Below are 19,620 nucleotides of genomic sequence, written 5' to 3' on the forward strand. Positions count from 1 at the left end.
TATCCCAGGCTGGCCCTGAACTAGCAACCCCCCCCACCTGCACTTCCCAAGAGCTATGATAAAAATATAAAGCAAAACAAAAAACACTGTGTCTGTGTGCCATACAGACATACTTTTCTATAAATCTAATTTTTTTGAGGGACTAGAAAGATTGATCAGTGGATAAGAGCATGCACTGCTTCTTCCTGAGGTTCTAGGTTGAGGTTCCAGAACCTACGTCTGGCTGCTAACAATTGCCTGTATCTCTAGCTCCAGGCAATCTGATGCCCTCCTCTGATCCCTGTGGACACTTCTTTTGTACCTTAAAGTTTCAACTGATGTGATAAAACGTCACGACCAAAAGTAGCTTGGGGTGGAAAGAGTCTATTTCATTTTACAGCTTGCAGTCCATCATCCAAGGAAGTCAGGGCAGGAACTCAAGGCAGGAACCTGGAGGCAGGAACTGAAGCAGAGGTTATGAGGAACACTGCTAGCTACCTTGCCCCACATGGCTACCTTAGCCTGCTTTTTATAGCACTCAGCACCACTAGCCCAGGGATGACACTGCCCACCATCAATTAAGCAAATGAACCATAGGCTTGCCCACAGGCCAATTCAGGACATTTTCTCCTTTGAGGTTCTCTCTCAAAATTTCTCTAGGGGCTGTAGAGATGGCTCAGTTTTTAAGAGTACTTGTTCCTTTTGTGGAGGACCAAGGTTCTATTCCCACAGGCAGCTCACAACCATCTGTAACTCCAGTACCAGGGGATAACTTTTTCTGACCTCCAAGGGCACCAGGCACAGATGTAGTACAGAGATATGCACATTAAATAAAACAATCAAAATGACTCTTGCTTGTATCAAGTTGGCATAAAACTAGCCAGCACAACTCATGTGCACAAACCCCCTCTACAAGAAACACATAAACAAAATATTTCAAAAGTAAATTGATTATGTGTATACATCCATGCATATGTCTCCATTTAAATGAATAAATATGATCTAAGGATTTATCAAAAGTCATTCAACACACCATGAAAGCTAATTAAAATAAGCAAGAATATAATTTAATAAAGTTATATCATGTCTGGCTGCCAAGCCACCCTCATGCTGCAGAGCTGTGCTTTCTTGAGACTGTCTCATTAGCTAATGTGTAGAAAGTATATTCCTCTCATTTTAAGTTCCCTGTTGACTGCCTTCATTATTGTAGGATGTAAACACCAATTACAAAAAAGTTTCCCATAAAACCCCCAGGGAGGATCCCAAAAGGCGTGGGTTAATGAGGTCTTGTTATACTGCTCCCTCTGCCCCTGCCAACACTCCCCGTTCCCAGAAAGCCAAGCTGAGCTCCACAGCCCCACCCATTTGCAAGAACCAGCAAGTGTCAAGAGGCTAGGATGGGCTCATGGGAAGGTGGGCAGTTCTTAACTGCCTAAATGCATCCCTCTGACTTGGAAACTGGATCTCTCAATCCTCACCCATCCCAGTGCCCAAGAAAGATCTTTCCTAAGGTAGCTGTACTTTATACTCAATACCTGAGTTGGCTATTATTTGAATCCGATGAGATGAGGCTTTCAATAGAGCAGGAAGATCTCCTGAAGGAGGCCAGAAAGTAATGAGTCCCTTGCTACTGAATCAACCATCATTCTCACTTCTCAATGAGGCCAGAGGGTAATTAACCCCAGAGGCAAGGACTCACTCAGGTGGCCCCATTAGGATTGATCACAGGTGATAGTATTTCTATTAATGGGCACACTCTCAATTATCAGGCTTGCTATAGCAATAGTGGTAATTCACACATGCCCTATGTTCACTCCTGTACTCTGTCTCTATGCTAATTTCAGGTAATCCTCCTGAAAGAACTGGGACTAGCCTGTCTTCATCACTTTCCTACTTCAGAGATGAAGCAAGTTGGAATAATTTCAGCCAGGTCTTTGACAACCATTGGTGGCACAAAATTCCTTAAGAAAGATGGTAGCCACAAGTTCACAGAGGTCCTCAAGATCAATGGACTTCTGGTGTGAGCCCAATAAAGACTGTTTGTTTAAAAAAAAAAGATGGTAGCCTGCAGTTTATACACAGGCTTGTCTCCTGTGAGGAAAAATCCTGTGCTTCAACAGCATACTGTATCACAGACCAGTTGCAATGGCTGGTTGTGCCAACTGCCACTGCCATATATAGCCAGGACTGCAATGGGCTCTTTTGCTTCCCTTTAAACTGAGTTGCCTCTCTGAGTGGAAGTCGGAGCTCTGAATGCTGGGACTCGGAAGGGAGCTGGTCTCTGCTTCCTTCCTTATCAAATATGTAAAGAATGAGCTGGGGGGGGAAGCAGAAGTAAGGTAGGATTATTTTTACCAGGCATTGTCCCTTCAGTGGAGAAGGAGTGGGAAGAATTTACCTGCATTAGTTCCAAGACTAATTTAGAAGGAGTAAATTTCTGGACAAGACTGGATTTAGGTATGACAATGATAATGGCTTTGTTGTGCAGCAGTTTCCTCAGAACTGAAGCATTCCACCCAGAAAGAAGCTCCTTAATCCTAGAGAAGTTCAGCACTTGGGTGTCAGTGGCAGGCAGATCTCTGTGCATTTGAGACCAGCCTAATCTACAAAGAGAGTTCCATGACAGCCAGGGCTGTTACACAAGAAAGCCTGTCTTGAAAAAACAAAAACAAACAAACAAACAAACAAACAAAAACCCCCAAACAAAACAAAAATCCCAACAACAACCACAAAAAACCCCCAAACCCAAAATCTAGGGAAGTTCTAACGAGAAACCCACTGAGACCTGAGAAGTAAACAATTCACAAGTCTCAGGAAATCCCTAAAACTTATGATATTTATAAGTCTCTCTATCCTAGAAAGATTCCAGTAGAAGGGAGACTCCCCTGCCTGTTGAGCTGCCTTGACTCCTGCAGAGCACTAGGGCTCATGAGTAGTCACCCATGCTGGGTAGTGGGGAGGGCCTTTCAGTGATGCAACTGTCTTTGAGTCATCTATACTCTTGTAAGTAACCCCTCACTTACTCTCTTGTTGATAACTTAATGAACTCACTGGTTCATCAAGTCAGACTTTAGTGGTATTGTTACTTGGATCTGTTGTTGGAGTGAATAAATGTTCATTCCAGTGATGTAACAAAAGAACATGAATTTGGTGGCTTAAAGAAAAGAGGATTTACAAACGTCTTAAAATTCTATCCATCAGAAGTCAGGGTGTTGGCAGGCTGCGTTCTTTTTTTTTTTTTTTTTTCCAAGACAGGGTTTCTCTGTATTGTTTTGGAGGCTGTCTTGGAACTCACTCTGTAGACCAGGCTGGCCTCGAACTCACAGAGATCCACCTGCCTCTGCCTCCCGAGACCCTGGGACACAGCATTGCTTCCTTGCCTTGTATTCCCTACCACCCTTCTCCTTCAGGTTTATACTTGGTTTATCCTCCACCTGCAAAGCCAGCAGTGTGGGCTGAGTCATTGTCACACCCCCACACCAGCTACTCTTCTATTTCCTTCCATATTCAAGGACCCTGTGATTACATCTGGCCCAACCCAGGGCTCTGAACACCACGTCTGTAAGTTCTGCTGATAAGCAGCCTCAGTTTTTGTGCAGCCTTGATCTTCCTTACCATGTTAGGAAACACGGGTTCTGGGGAGTAGAATGTGGACAGTATGGGGAGTCACTCTTCTGTCTACCACAGGTGCCACAGTGCATCAATGGCCTGGGGACCACTTTGAAATCCTAGCCATGGATTGGAGCTCACTAACCTTCTATACATTTTTTAAGGGACAGTGGGAGCATGTAAAAATGTGCTTTACCTTTAAAATGTGTCTAGCTTCTCACGAATTGTGAAAACGGCCATTCTGTGGCTGCCAAAAGCAAAGAAGCCAAAAAGCAGCCTGCAGTCTCGGGAGTTGGCATTAAGGTGGGTGTGGCTGCAGGGACACTTACAAAGTCATTAGTGAGTAAGTGTGACTAAGGTGGATGATTACACTTAAATGGTGCGGAGGAGACTGTAGGCTACAAATACAATGCAGACAAGCAAGGAGCTTAACCAGGCCTTGTAATTACTGAAGCTGGTTCTGTAAATTTTTTATAGAATAGTTTTTCAGTTATAAGTGTCATAGACATTCATTATAAAAAACATACACACCCATATATATTTAATATGTATGTGTATATCATGCAACAACAAATATATGTTTATACACATTTATATATGCATATATATCAGAGGGCTAACAGATATGTATAGAATGAAGTCAGGTAGCAGTTAAGGTGAAGTAACCCATTATCTTAACTTACAAAGACTTCCTTAATGAACTCCTAATGCGTGAGTCGTGTTTGTATTTTTTCTAGGTTTCTTATATAAATGTGCTTGTTCCATAAGGTGCTGTGAGAAGTGTTAGAGTGAACATGGGTGTACAATATGTGTACCCTGGAGTGGTGTAGCTGGATCACACAGTGCTGCCATTTTTGTTTGTTTGTTTGAGGAAGCTCCAAATTGATTTCCTTAGTAGTTGTACTAATTTGCATTTCTGCCAACAATACATAGGGATTATTCTCCTCCCCTGAATGCTTGTCTGTCTTGTCTTGTCTTTCTCTCTGTCTCTTTTAAAAAAGATTTATTTAGCTAGCCATGGTTCCAAATGCCTTTAATCCCAGCACTCACAAGGCAGAGGCAGATCTCAGTGAATTCCAGGGCAGTCAGGAATACAAAGATCTATTCATTTCTATTTGATGGGTATGAGTGTGTGTGTGTGTGTGTGTGTGTGTGTGTGTGTGTGTGTGTGTGTGTGTACACCATGTGTTTGTGGTATCTGAGAAAGCCAGAGGTGTCAGATCTCCTGAGATTGGAGTGACAGATGGTTGTGAGATGCTATGTAAGTGTTCATAATAAAACTGGGGTCCTCTGCAAGAATAGCAGGTTCTCTTAACCACTCTCTAGCCCTTGTCAGAGTTTCTTGTCTGCCTTCCTGATGACAGTCATTCTGACCTGAGTGAGATGGCTCCCAGTGTAGTCTTGATTAACTTTTCTCACCTATTTATTGGTCATTTGAAGAAATGTTTAAAAAGGTTCAAGATTCTTAGCCTTTGGGAAAATGTAAGTGAAAACTGCACTGTAATATTTGAATTTCTTGTTTTTCTAACCATATATTCAGCTCATTTGTCCATTCATTATTATTGGTTTGTGCGTTGTTGTTTAATTTTTGGGTATTAATGCCCTGTTAGGTTTGCAGTTTGTGATGATTTTCTCCCACTCTGCAGCTGTCTCTTGGCCCTGGCGATTGTCTCCTTTGCTGTTAAGAAGCTTCTTAATTTCATGCAATATCATTGCCAACTCTTGAGGTTATTTCCAAAGTTACTGGAGTCCTTTTCAGAGCATCTGACTATGCTTACACCCCCAAAGTTGTAGTTCTTACATTAAGATCTCTCTCCCTCCCTTCCCTTCCTTCCCCTCCCTTCCCTCCCTTCTTCTCCTCCCTTCCTTCTTCCTTCCTTCCTTTCCTACTTTTTGGGACAAGGTCTTGCTATGTAGACGAGGCTGACCTTGAATTCACAGAGCTCTGCCTCTGCCTCATGAGTGCTGAGATTAACAGCCTGGACCACTGTGACTGACATGTTGTCTTTGCTCCATTTTCCACTGAGTTTTGTGCATGGCGAGAGACAGGAATTTGTTTTCATTCTTCTAACCCAAACTACGTTCCTCTTTTGGATGCGGTAGCCCATCTCCACAGAACCATTCATAAAGAAAGTGCTGTTTCTACAATGTCTGTTTTTGGCTTCTCTGGGGAAGCGATGGAGGATGTAACCACGCATCTATTCAGGGTTCTTTGCTCATTGGCTTTGTGTGCTGTGCCAGCACCTTGCTGGTTTCCTCACTGCAGCCCTGAAGTGTAGTTTCATGTAAGATGCTGTGATTTCCACGGTCTGTTCTTCTACTTGCGGTTGCTTTTGTTATTTAGAATCTTCTGGGCTTCCATGTATGTTTTAGGATTGCTTTCATTTTCTTTGAAGACTCCTTTGTTATTGGATTTTGAATATTGCACTGTATTTTCAGATTGCTTTTGATAGTATAACCTGTTAATATTAATTCTGCTAGTTTATGAGTGTGGAAGTTCTTTTCATCTTCTAGTGTCTTCTTCAATTCATTTTTTGTTTTATTATCAATTTTCACTGTAGAGGTCTTTCACTTCTTGGCTAGGTTTATTTCTAGATTTTTCTTTCAAGGCTATTGAGGATGGAATTTTTCCAGATTTCTTTCTCAATATGTTCCCTGTTGGAATGTAGAAGAGCTTCTGGCTCCTGGAACTTGGTCCTGTTGCTTTGCTGAGCACTCTAAGGGTTTTCTGTAGGAGTCTTTAAAGGCTTTTAAGAATCACATTGACTGAAAATAAAGAGAATTTGACTTCTTTCTTACTTGTACTTTAGTTTTTATTTTACCTTATTGTTCTGGCTAAAATATCTAGCATAATACTGAATAAAAACTAGGAGAAGGGACACCCTTGACTCACTCTTTTTAAAATCTGCTGAGAAAACTCATATTCCACAGTTGTTGGGAGGAATATTCTGTAGATGTTATATAGGTTCTTTTGATCTATGGTAAACCTTACTTCTGAAGATTCATGGTTGATTCTATCTATCTATCTATCTATCTATCTATCTATCTATCTATCTATCTGGCATATTGAAGGTACCTGCTATTGTTGTATTTGGATCCATCTTTCCTCTCTGTTCAGTGTCTGCCTTATGAAGTCTAGGGCGATAATGTCTGGTGTGTATATATTTGCAATTGCTGCCCCTTTTGATAAATTGTTCCCTCTGTAGCATGTAGTGACCTCTCCACCTTTTTTGACTAATTTTGCAAGTGGATACTCTTGCTTGGCTTTGCTTCCTTTAGCTTGGTATATCAACTTCCATTCTACCCAGTCTGTGTGTACCTTTGCCAGTGAACTGTGTTTCTTGGAGGCAGGTAGTTGGATCTTGTTTTCAGTCTCATCAGCTAGTCTGCATCTTTTAATTGGATAATTAAGACTACATTTAGGGTTATTATTGAGATCCTGTAATTTTCCTGGTTGTTTTTCTGGTTGGGTAGACAATTGTTGGTGTATATTTATTTGGCCAAGGTCTTGCAAGGTAGTGCTACGTGACCTGGTACTCACTATGTAGCCCGTATGTGCCTCAAACTCACAGTAATCCCTCCTGAGGGCTAGGATGCCCAGCTGAGCCACCACCGCCAGCTCTCTTTTGTACTTTCTGATTCTATTTCTCTCTTGGTCTCTTCAGTGAAGAAAGGGGGAAGGGTTGAGCTGTGGTGTGAGCACCTGGACATGGACTTGCCCCTTCTTCCTCTGGTCCAGAGCTTCTTGGAATTCTATGAGTGACAGTGGTGAGGACAATGGGAGTTAATTTCGTTATTTGTAAAAAGTCCCTGAGGAGCTGGGGTTTAGCTCAGTGCTGGAATGTTTGTCTAGTATGAACAAAGTCCTGGGTTTGAACTTTTACACCTTCATTTAAAAAAAGTGAAGCTCTGGCTTCAATCCCCAGTACCAAATAAACCCACCATAGTGGTCCATCCTTGTAATCCAACTACACAGGAGGTAGAGGCAGAGAAATCAGGAGTTTCCCAGCATCCTTAGCTACACAGACAGTTTGAGGCCAGCCTAGGCTACATTAGACCTTTTTCTCCCACCCAAAAAAAAAAAAAAGGTGAAGTTTTGAAACCTGGGTCTACGTATCTGAGGCAACTCAAAATCATGAGGGCATCTCAAAGTTCATGCAGACTCCCCATTCCAGGCTCAGGCTCTCTGTGCAGCCCAGCTTTCTGTCTCCGCCATCTATCTCAGCATGCTCCTTTCATGCCTCTGCCTAGACTCCACGTCTCTGCTTTTCACTCCTGCTTGGCCAACCCTGCAGTTATCACAGCAGCACTACTTCACGAAACTCACTCTTGAAACAGCAAGGATAAAAAGAAAAAATGACACCCAATTGTCTCCCTCATCCCTGGGTCACAGTTTTATTTTAAGATTTGTTTTCATTTTTATTTATGTGTGTCTCTGCATGAGTTTGTGCACACAGGGCAGATGCTTGCAGAGGCCAGGAGAGGGAGGGCATCAGATCCTCCTGGAACTGTAGTTACAAGCAGTCTTGAACCACTCAATGGGGGTGCTAGGAAGAGGACTTGGATCCTCACAAGAGCAGCCAGCTATCGTAACCATGGAGCCAACCCTCTAGTCCCTGAAAGCCAAAAATAAAGTGATGGTTCAGTAGATGATAATGATATATATTTGTGCTATACCTATAGACATTGAAACTATGTTTAAAAAATATATATATTATGGCCGGGTGGTGGTGGTGCATGACCTTAATCCCAGTACTTGGGAGGCAGAGGCTGGTGGATCTCTGTGAGTTCGAGACCAGCCTGATCTACAAGAGTCAGTTCCAGGACAGCCTCCAAAGTCACAGAGAAACCCTGTCTTGAAAAACAAAAAGTATATATTATTTCATATTCTTCATTAGTCATTTTACTGTTGTATCAGTGTTCTTAACCCCATAAAACAAAAACAGGACCTGTTGAGAGTGTGACCTAGTAACAAATACTAGTGTAATTAACAAACGATACATAAGGGAATAGCATATATAATACTTTTTGGCATTTTTTTCTGGTCTTTTCTGGAAGAGCTTTAAAATGACTTAAGATGGATATTTGAATTTTGTATGTGTGCCTGTTCATGCGTGTGGGTGTGCATGTGTACAGGTGTACATGCATGCAGATGTGGGTGAAGTCCAAAGGACAACCTCAGGGTCCATAGCTCAGGGCTACCTATTTAGTTTCTGAAACAAGATGTCTCATGGGCCCAGATCTCACCAAGTAGTCTAGGCTGACCATCTACCAAGACCCCAAGACTCCTCCTGTCTCAGCCTCCCTAGTCCTGGGACTACAAGAGTGTGTGGCCCCTTGCCCAGGCTTGTTTTCACTTGGGTACTGGGGCTCTAACTGATCCTCCTGCTTGTGTGGCAGGCACTTCACTAACTGAGACATCTCACCAGCCCTGATATTTAAATTCTGTGGATTATGTTACTATACTTTGTGCTTTCTCTAGTCTCAAACACTTACCCCTGAATGGCGGAACATTTTTGAATCTGTGGGAGGGACACCCAGATGCTATCTTACCCTGACCCACTGTCACAATTATCCCTTCAAGTGTTTCTTACATTAAATGTGTGTTTTGTTTTTTGTTTGTTTTGTTTTTTTGAAACAGGGTTTCACTGTGTAGCCTCGGCTGTCCTAGAACTTGCTCTATAAACCAGGCTGGCCTCAAATTCGGAGATTCACCTGCCGTTGCCTCCTGAGTGCTGGAACTAAACCTGGCTCTCTTCACATTATCATTTAAAACTATTTTTGGATGTCTTCTGTCACAGCAGGGTTCCAGACACAACTAGAAACTTTTTTTTTTCCAGCTGTGATAGTTTGCCTCTTATTTCAACACACAACTTATGGTTTAGCTTTACCAATCTTACCCAGTCTGAGTGCCATTTCCTTCCTCGTGATATGGAGATTAGGCTGCTGAAAGGTGACAGTGGAAGAGATAATGTGGCTGGGTGAGGTGTGGAACGAGGCATGTGTGTGGTTTAGCGAGGACCATGAGGAAGTCTAACCTTGGCACAGAGAACAACCAGTACCCAGGCTCAGAGGTTGCAGCCTGCCTGAACCACTTAGTGCCCTGAAGGAGGCCAGAGCAGAGGAGGCTGAGGAGCAAGAGGGGCCAAGGCATGTGGGCCCCCGTCCCTGACTTGTCCTCTTGCTGAGCGAGAAGGTGAAGCAGGCGAGGGCAGCCCAAAGTCGCATTCCATGGCCTAACATATTCACAAGCCATCCCTGTGGCAGCTTTATGCTTAAACTTGCTTTCCCCTTCCAAACAGGTCTCACTGAAAGCAGAGAGGTGAACACTCTTGGATGTGCTGGGTAGGAAAGCCATGCAAGGGCAGGCCACACCCAAGATTAGTGACAGAGGAATGGGGACAGCTGCTGCCAGAGACACTTGTATAGATGCCCAAGGCAGAAGCGTACTAGCTTGAAATCCCCAACAGAGCTCAACCCCAGGTAAAACTAAACCACATCTGCTTCCTCCACACACGCTCCTCCACACACGCTCCTCCACACATGCACACACGCTCCTCCACACACGCTCCTCCACACACGCTCCTCCACACACGCTCCTCCACACACGCTCCTCCACACACGCTCCTCCACACACGCTCCTCCACACACACTCTTCCACAGGTGCCTCCACTGCAGTAGCCTCCTTCATACCACATGAGCCTCCTTCATGCATACTTGGACCACACATACCTCTGTCATGTGCATAGCCTACCACATACCCGCCTCTGCTACCGACACCACAGCCTCCAAGCATTCCACATCATCTCTAGTCACAACTTCCTAATACTCGGAGTTTCCTAATTTGCTTTGATTTTCTGCTAACAGGATCAGGGATGCTTCCCTCTCTATTTGTCTTCATTCCACTGCAGAATGGGCCCGTTGTCTGCTTCTTTACTCAGCTGTTAATTAAGTCTGTTTTCCAGGGGGAGATGAATGCATGTAACAGGGATGCTGGACTGGTGGGTTTCTTGCCCCTCATGACTCTCCACGTGTGCAGATAGAGGCTCCTGTAGGCCAGGACCCGTCTTTTCAGTCATTTGATAAGAACTCTCCTGTGGGGCTGGAGAGATGGCTCAGAGGTTAAGAGCACTGACTGCTCTTCCAGAGGTCCTGAGTTCAATTCCCAGCAACCACATGGTGGCTCACAACCATCCGTAAAGATATCTGGTGCCCTCTTCTGATGTGCAGACGTACATGGAGGCAGGATGTTGTATTCATAATAAATAAATAAAATCTTAAAAAAAAAGAACTCTCCTGTGCCCACACTGTGGCTGACACCAGGCCTTCCAGCCCAGTAAGAGTGCAGTGTCCTTTGCATTTCTTCCTGCCTCCAGGTCTCCTGGAGGCGTGCAGGGGGTTTGTTGATCATTTACTCAATCAGTTCTTAGTGCTAGTGAGGGACTGTGGAAGGAGGGAGAAGGTCCAGAAAAATGAGAATTTTCCCCATAATCCCCTTTGCTAATGAGTCCTTTAGGCTGCTCTAAGGGAGGGTTCGAGGATACGGGTCAGCCTAGACACAGGTGGGCAGTTCTTGCAGTAACTCTGCGGAGAGTCAGGGTCTCACTATGCGGTGGTCTGGAGAAGGCAGTGGGAAGGAAAAAGGCAAGAGAGGTCAAGAGCAACAGGGAACGAGCCAGGTGGGGGCCATGACCCCTGATGAGGAGCCGTAGCAGGTAGGAGGAGAGGGAGATCAGAAGATGCAGACATTTCATGAATAATCCCCAAGGCAGTTCCAAGGCTTGAACTTCACTCTGGCTTCGCCGGTACAGGGCTCGCCGGGGCGGGCGTGTGGAGCTGTAAGTCCACCACTCCGTGTAACCCTCATTTGCAATCTTCTCCGGCCAGCGTCTGCCAGGGCAGGGAAGCCCCAGCCTCCACGCTCACTGTCGCTGTCTCTAGAAAAGAAGCTTGCCCAGGGAACTGGGGCCTGCCAGGGAGGGGCTCGCTGGCCCAGCTGGTCCTACTACCCACCAGTCTGGCTGAGTCCTAAGAGGGGGAAGGCTGCCGGCCCTCTTGTCCTCAACAGGGCTGATTTTCCAGATGGTTCAGCCTCATGGAGGATGAGGCTCACTGACCAACCGTGGGCCTGGAGTGCACGCGAGTGGGGGTGGGGCGGGTGGGAGTAGGGGTGAAGGATGGGGGTGAGGGTGGAGGATGCAGGATGGCATGCGAGTGCTGAAATTCCAGCAGCCAGGAAGGTGGGGCCAGGGCACCCTGAGCTCCAGTCATGGGAATTCCCAGTGAGCCATACCAAAGTCAGTGATGCAGGGAGAGGGACTCACCCTTGCCTTTGTCTTACCACCGTGACAGCCACCCCCAGACAGTGATCGCCTCTGTGTCCCTCTCTTCTCTCCCCTACTGCCGTCTACTTTCATTTCTGAGATCAGCAATCAATTGTTTTGCCAACGTACTAGTCTAAAATAGGATTTGAATAATCGTGAGTGAATGAATGGAGAAACACACAGTGGGATATGACTAAGCCCTGGACAGGAAGGAAAGTCTTTCACATAGCTGAGCGCTGCGGACATTCAACTAAGGAAAACAAAAAGTCTCTCTCTCTCTCTCTCTCTCTCTCTCTCTCTCTCTCTCTCTCTCTCTCTCTCTCTCTCTCTCTCTCTCTCTCTCTCCCCTCCATCCTTCCCTCCCCCCTCTCTCTCTCACACACACACACACACACACACACACACACAGAGTCTATTTGTATAAGGTGATGCGAGACAGACATTACTGCAGAGACACTAAACACCATTGATTTGTACACTTAAAAATGATTACAACAGGGACTGGAGAGACGGCTCAGCAGTTAAGAGCCCTGGTGGCTCTTTCATTGTACCTGAGTTCTGCTCCCAGCACTCACAGTGGGCAGCTCACCACCACCTGTAACTCCAGCTCCTGACGCCCTCTTCTGCCCCGTGTGGGCACCTGCATTCTTGTGTACAAACATACACACAGATATACCCACACAGAGACACACAGACATACACACACGATTCAAAATAAGACAGATCTTTTTAAAAAATGCATGAAACAGGGCTGGAGATGTGGCTCGGCTGATATAAAATGCTTGCCTAGCACGTATGAAGTCCAGAGTTCCATCCCTAGCGCTGCAAAAGCAGGCATGGTGGCACATGTCTGGTCTCCCAGCACTCAGTAGATGGAAGCAAGAGGAACACTAGCTCAAGCTCATCCTAGACAGACAGGAAATTCAAAGGCTGGTCTAGGCTACCTGAGACCTTGTATAAAAAACACATTTCAAGTTATGTATATTTTGTTGCAAAAACATTTATATTTTCCCCCATTCCTCCCTAATGTTCAGCTTTCTGTCCCGGTCCCACCAGGGGAACAGATGTGTCAAAAAAGTCAGCGGTCACACTAGGGGCTTTCACTGGCCATCTTTAATCTCACCCATAGCAGACAAGGTCAACAGTGTCAACTGATGCTCACTGTCCACATTAGCTTTCTGTTGCTGTGACAAAACAGTATGACCAGAAACAATTGGGGGGGGGTTATTTGGCTTATACTTCACCATTAAAGTCCATCACTGGGAGATGTCAGAGCAGGAACTCAAGCAACAGCAGCAGCAGCTGCAGGGACCAAGGCGGGAAAACTGCTTACTGGTTTGCGTCCCTTGCCTGTGCTCAGCCAGCTTTCTTCTACAACCAACGCCATAAGCCCAGGGGTGGCCCCACCCATAGTGGGCTGGACCCTCCCACCTCAATCATCCACCAGTCAAGACAGTGCCCCACAGACCTGCCCACAGGCCAGTCTGGTGTAGGCAATTCCTCAGTTGAGGTTCCCTCTTCTCTGGTGACTCTAGTTTGGGCAAATCGGTAAAAACTGACAAGCACACTCTGATATGTCACGTCATGTCGCTGGTGAGAAGTCAACGCTATCTTCAGACTTCACGATGCCAGCTCCTCGTTGGCGTTTGTTTGTGCAGCACCTCTGGAGACTCATGCTGGAAGGCAAGATGTGGCGGTGTGGCCTGTTTGAACGGATGAAGACAGTGGGTGGCTTGGAGTTGGGGGTCCAGAGATAATGAACAGGGCTTCCAGGACACAGATGCCTTGGGGCAAAGTTCCAGAGTCCTGCTCCTGGGCCTCATAGACTTGGGCAAGGGCTTCCCTACTCAAAGCTCCTGCTGCCACCAGGGAGGTGAGAAATTCTGAGGGGCTGCCCCCCAGGGCCTGCCATTCCCAACCATCCTGGTCCTATGGTATCCCTGTGTACAGGAAACGTCACAGGGAGGCAACATGGCCAGTCTCTGATATCCCTGCATATGGAAAAAGGGAAGTACAGGATGGTGGCAACCCAGGAGGGCCTGGAAGTTGGGCCAAGGACACAGCTATGGCAGGCGTGCAGGATGGTGAGGAAGGATAGCATCAGACTCCAATCACCTGAGGATCTGGGGATCAATGGAACCAAGGCACACATATGTCTGTGCCTTGTGTGATATCCATGACCTACCCATTGGGAAGGGCAACCTGCTGTACAGACTACCCATTTAATTAATATCACCTGAAATGTCCTCACAGTCACACCCAGAAATATGCAGGTAGATGGCTAGGTCCACTCCAAATTATGCAAAGAATTAACCATCCCAGAGAGAAGCTGCCATGATGATATTTATACACTTGACAGAAGAATCTCTGAAACTGTCTTTAATCCATCAATGCCCATGCTGTCCTGTTATCGCGCGGGAAGCCATATTTTAGGTTATTATTTCAGCTGCATGTCACAAAACAGCCAAATCTCCTTGTCTGTTATGCCACACTGAGCTCATGCCACATTTTGACGCATGAGCGTGTGTGTGTGTGTGTGTGTGTGTGTGTGTGTGTGTGTGTGTGCTCGCGCGCGCATGCGCACATGTATGTACATGCACGTGGATGCCAGAAGTTGTTGTTAAGTGTCTTCCTTCATAGCTCTCTACTTGATTCTCTCTAAAAAGTTTTTTAATGTGTATGGGTATTTGGTCTGCACGCAGCACTCACAGAGGTCAGAGGGGGTGTCAGATGCCCTGAGACAGGAGTTACAGAAGATTATGGGCACAAGGAATCCAATCTGGGTCCTCTGGAAGAGCAGCCAGTGCTCTTAAGTACTAAGCCATCTCTCCAGCCCCCATCTTGTCTTCAGAAGCAGTCTGTAACTGAACTTGGAGTTCATTGATTTAACTATGCTGGTTAGCTAATGTCTCCAGGGACCCACCTGTCTCCACCTCTTCAGCGCCAGGATGCAGATGTGCGCCACCACACCCAGCTTTTAACGTGGGTGCCAGGGATGAAACCCAGGTCATTACACTTGCACAGCAAGTGCTCTTATGCACTGAGCCATGCATGACTGCAGCCTAACCATGGCTGGTTGCAGGGTTGCTGTTTTGATTGCTACTGTGTCCTCACAGAGCCTCTGCCGTACTTCGCTGTCTTCTTGCTTTCAAGTGAGATTGCAGTGGCTATCTTTCTTCCTGTCTGATAGCTCTATAATGTGGAAGCGCTACTTGAGAATTCTTGTTTTCATGAACACATGGCTATTTTCATAAGGCCAATAAGGGGCTGTCCTCACCGTAAGAGGGCAAAGCTGGAGATGTCGCTTACATTGCCATCGCTTGGATGAGAAGAATGTATTTGATGATAACTCACGAAGTGTGGTACGGGTAGGCAGATTTAAAGAGCTAAGCTTGACTCCATAGAGTTTATACTTGCAAAAATGGGTGTGGATTTTACCATGGAGTAGGGAGGGGCATCACGAAGCCCCACCCCTCCTTGAGGACCTGCCTACACACAGCTAATGGTTTCTGGAAAAGAGACATTTTCGTTAGTGGTGTAGCAGCTGGTAAACTGATCATTCCTGCAAGCAACCCTAGTGAAGTTCACTGGTCCACAAAAACAAACAAACAAACAAACAGACATGAGTAGAAGAGGGACTAGTTGGGAAGAGGTGGGAGTGGGGACGGGACAAACAAGGGTGAATATGATTAAGATACATTATATACAAGTGTGATAATATCGTAATAAACCTGTTATTATGTGTAACTAATATATGCTAATTTTTAAGAAGCTAGTTCGAAACCTGCTTTTCAGAATTCCCAGCATCTCAGGTGAGTAGATTCACTTCCTGTGAGTCCCAAGCCCCGGGAGTCTTTTGGAAAAGAATCACCCAACCTACCAACACTGAAGGAGAAACCTAGGGGAGAGTCCTGGGCTGGGTGTCCTGGCCTCAAGAGGCTTTGCAAAAGCTGATCTCAAGTCCCTTGTGTGACTTTGCAATAAAGTAACGTTGGAAAGGCCTGTGAGGTTAGCTGCCATTCTTGATATGTTCCTGAAAACAAACAGAACTGCCAGGTGTGGTGGCCCCTGCCTGTAACCCAAGCGCTCAGGATGCTGAGGATGGAGGACCGCTGTGAACTTCTGGTCAGCCTGGGCTATCGAGCGAGTTCCTGGTCAGCCTGAGCCACAGAGTGGGCTCCAGGTTAGCTTGGACTAGGGTAAGATTTTGCCTCAAAAAAACAAAACGAAACAAACAAACAAATAAAAACAAAAACCCCACAAAACCCCCCAAAAACAAGCAAGTAAACAAAAACCAGTTGCCAAATACAATGAAACTAGACCTATTTGGTAAATAAGAATGACCTTGTATTGGTTATAGAGGTGATGGAGGCTAGAAAGATGGCTCAGTGGTTAAGAGCCTGTGCTGCCCTTTCAGAGGACCCTAGTGTAGTTCCCAACATCCACATCATATCAGGCAGCTCACAATTGCCTGCAACTCGAGCTTCAGAAGGTCTGACGCCCTCTTCTGGCCTGCGTGGGCACTGTGTTTATATGCGTATAGCCCCAAACAGACACACATGCATATTCACAATTAAAAACAACGGAGCTGGCCAGGTGTGGTAGCACACGCCTTTAATTCAAGTACTTGGGAGGCAGACACAGGTGATTTTTGAGACCAGCCTGCTCTACTGAGTTCTAGTACAGCCAGAGCTACATAGTGAGACTCTGTCTCAAAAACAAAACAAAACAGAATAAACAAATAAATAATAAAATAAAATGAATAAAAATGATGAGACTGGACAGATACTTCAGTGGTCAAGAGTGCTTGCTGGACTTACAGAGGACTCAGGTTCAGGTCTTTCATAGGACCTGAGCTCAGTCCCCAGCACACACATCAGGAGCTTACAAACTCCTCTACCTCCAGTTCCAGAGGACCCAATGCCCACTGGCCTCCAAAGGCACCTATCAGCATATGGTGCACACAAATGCACGGGCACACATACAGCTACATACACACATAATAACAAATCTTTTTTAAAATAGTGTGACTGTAAGCAGAAATTGTATGGTTCAGTGGAAAGCTACGGGTCTTCCATGGAGTCTCTGTTCATGTAGCTTCCTTTGGAGTCTGGTTCCTGTGCTCCAAGCTGACATTTCCAGTTTCTCTCCCCACTCCTGATTTGGAGTCAGTTCTGACCCAACACAATAACTGCCTGCTTATCTGTCTGTCTATCATCTATCAAATGAGAGTGGATGCTGTCGTTTCCTCCAAGTCCTGAAAGCTGATGCTGGGTGACTTGATTGAGGCTTCAAGACCTCATCCACTCACATAGGTGAGCCTGCTGCTCTGGGGGCACTTGGAGAACTAACAGGAACCCTCAGCACTATGTCCAAAGTGTGCCTCTGCTACCCTCACTCTGACCATTGAAAGATGCCTAATAGTAATCTCACCCAGCTGTCCTCTGTGTTCAGCAATGCACTGTTCTCCTTTTATTTTCATAGAAACTCGCCACTTCATGAAGTTGTCTGTAGCCCATTAAATGAGAAATTGACTCATATTGTTTAAAAGAAAGATGTCTCCTCTTAAAACAGGGGACTTGAGCTCAGGCTGTGCCCTGCTCTAAGTTTCTTCTTATGCAAAACAGTGATTTGTTTTTCAAATGCTGCTCCTTGCCCTATCAGGAGGCAGCCATTCGTGTGTCATCGTGTCGTCCCCCCCCCCCCCGCTTTTTTTTTTAAAGACAGGTTCTCATTATGTTGCCTTGGCTATTCTGGAACTTACTTTGTAGACCAGGCTAGCCTTGAACTCATGGAGATCCACCGGTCTCTGCTGGGATTAAAGGCATGAGCCACCATACATGGCTTTGATTACATTTTGAGAACGAGGGTAACTCCACAGCTGGGTGGACAACACCATGTGTTTGGTACCACCCATATAGCACAAGCTGATACATGACTCTTTCCTAAAAGTACAAATGGTGCCAGATTGGGACTGTAGGAACACACCTGTGTATTAAGATTAAGTAGAAAACCTTGACTTGAGAATTTAGTGGACACACAAACTCCAGAAAAGGTGCAAAATGCTCACCTGGACCCCACAAAGAGAAGGGTACCTAACACTTTAGAAGCCCCACCAACTTGCCAAATGACCTGCTGGTATGTGTGTCAAGTGACTTTCAGGCATAACACTCTCCACTGTCTCAGGAACTTCTGCTCAGCTTCATCTTGTGGTAGACATGGCCTAATGAATTGTCATCTGCCTGTTTGCTTGCTCATCCATCTGAATCTGCTGTCTACCTGTCCATCTGATAGTTTGTCTGAATGTAGATGTTTTTATCCTGCCTGGTCCTGCAGCCATTCAGTTCCAAAGAAACACACAGAGGCTTATATTAATTATAAACTGTTTTGCCTATTGCTCAGGCTTATTAATAACAAACTCTTACAACTTAACTCATAATTCTTATCTATGTTTAGCCACATGGCTTGATACCTTTTCTCAGTAAGGTATTCTCATCTTGCTTCCTCTGTGTCTGGCTGGTGATTGCTTCTCTGTCTTTCCTCTTCCCCAAATTCTCCAAGCCTGGTAGTCCCACCTATACTCCCTGCCTGGCTACTGGCCAACCAGCATTTTATTAAACCAAATGTTTACAGGTCTCACTCAGTAGACCTCTGTGTTCATCAATGCACTGTTCTCATTTTATTTTCATAGAAACTCCCCACTTCATGAACAAGTTCACTTTATAGTGAACAAGAACATTATCCCACATCATCTGAACCTGGTCTTACCCTTTATCTCCACTGCCTCTATCAAAACACCTCAGTCCTGTAGTTCACAAACTGTGGCATCTTGAACATACAGAACTCTGTCATGCCTCCTGAAACCCCCTTTAATTCTGTCTTTCAGCCATCTGTAGTCATTCTGTAATCTACATACAAATATCAGATAGATGATAGATAGATGATGGGTAGAAGGATGATGGATGAATGGGTTGGATGATGGATGGATGTGTAGATGTATTTACTGTGTTATATACTACGTGGTTTGAAAGTTAATATTAATCATTAAGATTGTAATGAAAAAACCTGTGTTTGTCTTGGTCAGGTTACCAGGGAAAGCTGAACTGTTTGGCAAGTTGCTGGCAATGAACCGAGTGTACCTTATGGATTTATTGTTAATAAATGATCAATAAACCCTGACGTTATGGAAAAACACAAATGTGTTTGTTTTAGGCAGCATGCTTATGGCTGGGGGTGCCAACGAAGACTCTCCTCTTTGACCTAACAAGTCTGAATCCTCTTACCCTCTATGCCTCTTTTCATCATTTTCTTTTTTGTTCAATTTGTATGTGTGTGTATTCATGTTACTGTGTGTACATGCATGTGGAGGCCAGAGAACAATCTGTGTGTCATTCCTCAGGAACCACTGACCTTACTTTTTTTTTTCTTTTGGTTTTTCAAGACAGGGTTTCTCTCTGTAACAGCCCTGGTTGTCCTGGAATTTGTTTTGTAGACCAGACTGGTCTCAAACTCAGAGATCCTCCTGACTCTGCCTCCCAAGTGCTGTGATCAAAGGCATGTGCCGCCGCCGCCACCGAAGCCACCATCACCACCACCACCACCACCACCGGGCCACTGATCTCACTTTGAGGCAGGCACTCTATGTGGCTGGGAGCTCACTAAGAAGCCTAGACAGGGTAGCCATCGACCCACAGAGAGCCATGTGTCT

This window comes from Mesocricetus auratus, unplaced genomic scaffold (assembly GCF_017639785.1).
Source record: "Mesocricetus auratus isolate SY011 unplaced genomic scaffold, BCM_Maur_2.0 Super-Scaffold_100007, whole genome shotgun sequence".
NCBI lineage: Eukaryota > Metazoa > Chordata > Mammalia > Rodentia > Cricetidae > Mesocricetus > Mesocricetus auratus.